Source organism: Electrophorus electricus, chromosome 6 (genome assembly GCF_013358815.1).
Source record: "Electrophorus electricus isolate fEleEle1 chromosome 6, fEleEle1.pri, whole genome shotgun sequence".
NCBI classification, from domain to species: domain Eukaryota; kingdom Metazoa; phylum Chordata; class Actinopteri; order Gymnotiformes; family Gymnotidae; genus Electrophorus; species Electrophorus electricus.
The window spans coordinates 25,481,262-25,488,247 of NC_049540.1; the positions used below are offsets into that span (position 1 = coordinate 25,481,262).

A 6,986-nucleotide genomic window follows, 5' to 3' on the forward strand; every position below is an offset into this window, starting at 1 on the left:
CTGAACACACTCTCTCTTATTTTAGATGATCTTATTATTACAATGCTTTTGGGAAATGGGGTCATCTACAAAATTAGGAAGATGTCAGAATAGGATGGAAATAGTATTTTTTCCTTACAGTAATAACTTGATACCTGACGTCCCAATGATTGTAGTTTTCAGTAAAGATATTTAATTGTTGAAAAGCAACAAATGACAAAAGAATCAAGACCATTTCTTGACCTTTCATCTGTCTGTGTGTTCATACAGTATGTTAAGTTGCAAACAAAAATGGTCAGTCACAATTCCTGTGCAAAAGTTCAAAGTGGCATGTAACTGTTTTGAGAGAACCAAATATGGCAGTAGTTTCTTTACTCTGGGTTATGTTTATATTTTGAACCTGCAACCTTCAAAAATGAAAACTCACTAAAGTTTTTTTATTTTTATTTTTTTTTACAGAAACGCAGAGTCAACTGTAGAGATGCACCAGTAAAACCTTTAAGTTGATCACAGTGATACCTCAGTCAGTCTACCTATTGCTTACAATATTTGTCAAGCTGTGGCTATTTAATTTTTAACACTACCAGATTTCTAAAACACATGTGTCTTCACACATATGTGAAACATTTTATAAACAGATTATATGTTAATTATAATGTGAATTGGCTTGAAAAGCATACTGCCTGTAAAACTGCAAAACTAACAATGCTGAGCATTCACAGCAAGGGCAAAACGTTTTCTCTTTTTGTTCTATATAAATCTAAAGGTGGCACTTTGAATGTATTTGATGACCTGTCCATAGCCATGTCCCTGTCAGAACACTTTGATAATATTTATCAAACGTTATAAAAATGTTCAAACAGGAAAAAAAAAAACAGAATAAGGCATACAAACCATAATCTGGATATGCCATAAAAGTTAAAAAGTGGGTGGTAGCAAAAGTGGTGGAACTTTCAGCTCTAGTTTTACAGTTGAGTTCAGCTGGGCTGTGCAACCACATTGTGGCTACATTAAGCCCCTGTCTTTGTAATTAGCTAAGGATGCGATCCTCATCTGAATACAAGACCAGCAAATGACATCAGAAATAAACAAAAAACATCAAAAAGGCCATATTCCTACAACAAAAATAAAACACTACATAAATTACAATTGCCAAATGCAAATACCTTTGTAAACAAATATCATTGTTCATTTGCTAAGGAGCACTAGCAAAGAGCACAAGCACCTATTAGAGTCAATAAGGTGTGGTGAGGATTGTAAATGCACAATTTCCAGGTATCTTGTCCATCCTCATATTATCTGGTTTCCCTCTGGCCTCTGTTTCTGCTAGAATGCGTACTTGTATGGAAGGTTACACCCCCCAAAGCATTATTTCACCACCACTCTAACTAAAACAAACTGGTCCCATGCTGAACCCGAACTCATGTGAAATATTGCCATTGGTGAACACTGCCACATCTCTGAGAGGGAGCAGGTCTTTATCCTCAAACTGGAGTACAGATTCCCGTGGCCCAGGGTCTACTTCTTTGGCAGGCTAAGACAACACACGCACGCACACACACACACACACACACACACACACACACACACACGACCTTGTAATACAATTGTTCACTTAAGAGGATTGCTAGGGTCAATAAAAGTACTCATGACTAACTGTATTAAGCGTCCCATACCACGCAGTCTTGGAGGGTCCCCATGTAGCTTTTCCTCCTTGAGTCTGTGAGGAACCTGACCTGTCGCTGGGCCTCCCCCAGTCTGTGTCCAGGGTAGCAGGAGTAGGTGACTCTCTGCTCTGCCAGGCTGCTTTGGAGTCTCAGGAAACGCACCTGTACCACTGACAGTCCAGTGTATTCAAACTGTCCATAGAGAGGGAGCAAGACTTTTAACAGAGAATAATTAGAGGACAGTCTGTGTGAAATAATAAGGTTTATTCTATATCCTAATTTACAAAGTAATTTACATTGAAAGTTACATTTACATTTAATTACATTTAATCATTAGTTTAATCAAATTTTTAAATGAAAAATATCCTGTCATAATCCAGTCAGGTTTGTATTGATCAGTATTGCATTGATTATAAAGAAACAAACACAAAGTTCCTACCTGAAAACCACTCTCAAGGGAACTGAGCCAGTAAAAAGCAGTATTTGTCACAGAATCTTTCAGCCATGCTCTCATAGGTAGCTGGGTGGGGGGGGGGGGGGGGGGGATAGATGATAATAATGTAGAAGTCTTCAATCCCCCCCAGAAGATCAATAACAAGGTTTGCTGTAAGATCATATTTGCTTGAGCATATCTAGAGTAATCACCTGTGCAGTTCTTGGGTGTAGACAAGTTTTTGCTCTTGGCTCTGAGAAGTTACAATAAGCCAATAGTGCGTCTGCAGGACTTCCCTGATTTGGGTCTATATAATAAAACCCTGCAATAACGATTATTATTGGTAGAAACACATTATTATAAAGTATTAAATGGGTGTGTCTGGCATTGTGTGTGTGTGTAAATAAATATATTTCACATAAAGCCACTTTCTACTTTTAGTGGGGACTGGCCTAGAGCAGGCAGGCCTGGAAGTGACCCAGAGCTGAAACTGGGGAAAAAGCCTGCTAGGTCTGCAGGAGCAGCCCCTTGGTGAGGTGGAGGATGGGGCTCTGACCACTGGGGTAGTTGGGCTGACACAGCCACAGTTCCAGGCAGCTGGAGGCTGGGTGCTGCTTGCTGCCATCAGGCGGGTCCAGCATCAGCCTCACATCATGGTACAGGGAGTCCAGGAGGCTCTGGATCAACAGATAGTTTGCCTTGTCTGAAACGTACATGAGTTCCTGTTCAGAAGTAGCAGAGAACAAGGAGAGAGGGAGCAATTTAGCCAAGCTGCATGTCTGGTAAATGTGCAGGACAACTGTTCTGCAGTGAATAAAAGGCCATGCTAAACCTTCTGACGAAACACAACTGTTCTGATGAAACACAACTTGTATCATCATGTGCCAAGTTGTGAAGTGTTAACATATAAAATACAGAAATAGACAAAAAAATAACTTGCTTTAATTTGGGACAGAGTAAGGTTCACAGAGATCCCTGGAGGTCCAGGCTGTCCAGGTGGTCCCTTAAACAAACAAACAAATAAAAAAAATTAAATACATGAATTCATTCACACACACACACACACATACACACACACACACACACACACTCCTTTTTTTGCTTTATTTTGCTTCTATGTATATTTAGCTCCACAAGTTGTAATAAAGTACACTACAAGAAGATATTATATGTTACATCCTTACTGGGTTTTAACCTATAGGACAGGACTTTGCCCACATGAAAATAGGGTTGTAACAAACTCTGAGCTCATCTGTGGGTTTGGGGGGGGAGGTTGCTTCATTTGTGTCTGCATAGTTTGCTTGGATGATTTCGGGAAGGTGGTGGCGATATGGGGCTCGCTGTTGTAACCATATAGTGCTGTCTGAACATGTTTGGTTTAGATGCATTTACCACTGTGCCTTCGTTGGAGCAGTTCAACATGTGCCGGAAGGCAGACTGATTGCTCATCTTTTTCACTATTAGGGGGAGCTGCTTTGCGAAGAAGTTTGAAATTAAGGCTGACCTGTACAGACCTGAACGCTCTTGCACTGTAACAGTGATTCAGAGAGTGCTGTGTTCTTGAGGTTGTAACAAACGCAGTCCTCTGCCATGTTTCAGAAGAAAATGTGGGCTCACCCAGTATTTTCTCCTTGTGTAGTTACTTGCACACAGGCACATAAACTGCAGGACAGTTTACATGACTCTGTCTGGTGCTCTGAAGTGCCTAGAGATAGCATTTAAAGCCTAATGCTGAGAGAACTGCAGCCTTGATTTTTAGCATAGGGCATCATACATGTGCTAATAAGGTCATAACACTGGGATTTGGTGAAAATGATTTCCTATTTTTGACATAGTTGCTGTAAGTACACTGCTTCTTTTTACTTACCAAAGAATGCTGTTTGTAAGCATTCTACTTCATTCTACGTCATTATACTCAATTCAATCCAGAATTTTGTTTTTCTGGATCAAATGGTAAAAACGCACTCAAATTCATGCAGCATCCTCCCCTTCATTGAAGAGGTTTGATTTGTTTGCCTATGGCTTTGGTATTTTGTACCATCATGCTTATGCACAATGTCACCTGAATGTGACCACTGATTTAACTAATTCTAAAGTGAAGTTGGCCAGGGTTAAAAGCCACTTACAGGAAGTCCTCTCTTTCCAGCTGACCCAGAAGCTCCCCGGAAGCCTTTAAGACCCTGAAAATATAGAGATGTAAACAGAATCTGAAAAGAAAGGCTACACAGTTTTTTCAAAGGCATTATTCTGATGAATTCTGTGTCTTTATTAGGTGGCCCTGGTAGCTCTGAGATAAGAACTTTCTTCCACTTAATTCCTCATTTTAGAATCTATTACATTTTGAGTGTCGTACCTTTTGTCCAAACAAGCCCTGCAGAAAAGGCGAGATAAATCGGTATTAATGCATCGCAAGATCATTTTTAAACACTGCAAGGCTCTGCAGGGCAATGATAAACCCTTTCCCTGTCCTTGTTTGTTTCATTAAGGATACATTATCTGTGCTTTTAAGCCACACTTTTGAAGTATAAATCAGTACAATTATCCCACATCTGTAATACTTTTTCAGTGTGCCAAAATATGCAATTTTCAGATAAATGGACTGATTATTAAATACTTGTTTGCAGTTTAGTCACTGGGCAGAATCACAACTGTCTTTTTTTCTGCAGGATGCACCCACCAGGATGCAATAACTTTCAGATATAGAAGATGGATCTTAATCTCACAAATGTGCAATCTGAAAAGATGCATATTGAAGAGGTCTGGCTTGCTTTGGTATTTGATTTCAGTTGTGTGGGGATAAAAAGCAGTGCATACATTGCAATGTCATTCATTTACCATGCCACTGTCAACATGTGTGCCGTTCATTTCTTGCCTCACAAATGGAAATACAGGGGAAGTCACTGGGGCACTGCAGTCTCAAAGCACTGTGCAACTCAGAACGCCAGAAAGTTGTTACTGAAATAATCTGATTGATTTTAGAAATGCAAAAGCAGGGCTATGCCTGAACTTGGCTTCAGTACCAAAAGAAAACAAAAAACAAAAAAAACCCACTTACAAATGGTGAGAAAAAGTGCCAAGGATATGAATAACATAAGTAGCAATGGCTGTACTCCATGCCCATTTTGCAATGAAATGGGCTTTATGCTTGGATAAAACGCAAGAAATAAAGAAGACCTTCTCCTGCATCCGGTGCAGCATTACAACTGTTGTTTGACAAATTGTTTATTGTAAGTTTATTAAGTTGAGGTTGTGAAAAGTGAATACTCACAGGCAGTCCAGGTACTCCATGTGTCCCCCGCGGCCCAGTTGGACCAATATTGCCCTAGAAAAAGAACCTATGCGTTAACATCTTTAATACTGAAACAAATTCTAAACAGCAATATATAGTGATACCATATTTTATCGGTTACCTGATCCCCCTTTGGTCCTGGTGGTCCAGGTGGTCCCAGAGGACCCTGGATGCCCTAAACCACAAACAAGCATTCAGATAGAGAATTCTACACCTCTGAGGAATGTGCTGCAGGAAGTGATGAGGTCACCTTTAAACCATTTTTCCCTGCATGTCCAACTGGCCCTTCATCACCTTTCTGCCCCTGATGAAAGGACATGGACATCTGTTACATAACCATGTGTGTAAGGTAAAGCTAGCGTTAGAGAGTGTGCCACACTGTACCTTCTCTCCTTCTGCACCCTGATCACCCGGCTCTCCTTGTAGTCCCAGAATACCCTGACAGAAGGAGGAAGAAATTCCCTTTTTGTATCTGTCACATGTGCAATATGTTTTTTATAGCCATCATCTGTTCCAAAAAGCAATAATTAATTTCACATAATAGCAGGGATTCTGATTGCACAATGGGGGGAGGAGTGGTCACATGTAGGTGTTTCCCCCAAATGCTTATTTTAATCTGACACATGTTGTTGAACTGCATGCTTTAAAAGATAGAAACACTCTAAAACAACAAACTTTTCTACACAACGATCTAAGGGCAATTGTGACAGGTTTTCACCAATTCTACCCAATAAATGACCTCTGATGAAGAAAATGGCAGATGCTTTTAACCCCATAACTGCTGCTACTCTTGTTGTGGAGCAGGAAAAATGTCGTAAGATCTGAAGAAGAACTGAAGGACTGAAAAAGAATGAGAACTGAAGGGGTCTTTGAACACCTGTCTGGAGGTTCCTGTAACTAATGCTTGAAAAGCACTGGTTGTGGGAAGGTAATCGGAAGGTTGTAATGGGCGTTGGCCAGTTCAAGCCCCACCACCACCACCAAGTTGCCACTGTTGGGTCCCTGAACAAGACCCTTAACCCTCAATTCCTCAAGTTGTATTCAGTCATATTTGTAAGTTGCTTTGGATAAAGGTGTCAGCTAAATGCCTTAAAATCTAAAAGCAGAAAATGTCTTATGAGAAGTGAACTGCCTTCAGTGAAAAGGTCTTTCTCTGAAAACAGATACATGGTCAGGACATTCTTGCCCCACACTGATTCTGTCTTCCTGCTCCAGATTTACAGTCTTAAGCAGTAGCCCAAGTGTACAAACTGCCACATCAACTGCATGCCATCACCATTGTGACATGAATTGTTCTGAGATCTGAGACGGTGGGGAGGACTTACCATTAGCCCCTCCCATCCCTGAAGTCCAGTCTCTCCGATCTCCCCTCTGTCTCCCTATTGGAGAGCCAGGAACAAATTATGGTTAAAAACCCACCACACCAAATACAGCTGTCATCAAAAAGGCTAAACAGGTCTTTTCAATATAAGAGTTCTGTGTGTCTAATGTGTCCATGTTGTTGCATGGATATATGATTTACAAGAGAATTTAATAAGAAATGCAAAATTATAACCTAGGATTTGAAAGTACTTGCAGCTTGAAGAAATGATACATTTAGAATATGTTGGGTTGTTTT

General features: G+C 40.3%; 1 long non-coding RNA gene across 1 annotated transcript; it reads right to left on the reverse strand.

The window, feature by feature from the left end:
- Positions 1-1,748: 1,748 nt before the first annotated feature.
- LOC118241509 lies at positions 1,749-2,381 on the reverse strand. The gene is made up of 3 exons (XR_004776135.1): positions 2,292-2,381; positions 2,086-2,166; positions 1,749-1,838 (listed from the first exon to the last, which is right to left on the reverse strand). It is a non-coding gene; the product is annotated as an uncharacterized LOC118241509 (long non-coding RNA).
- Positions 2,382-6,986: the final 4,605 nt, after the last annotated feature.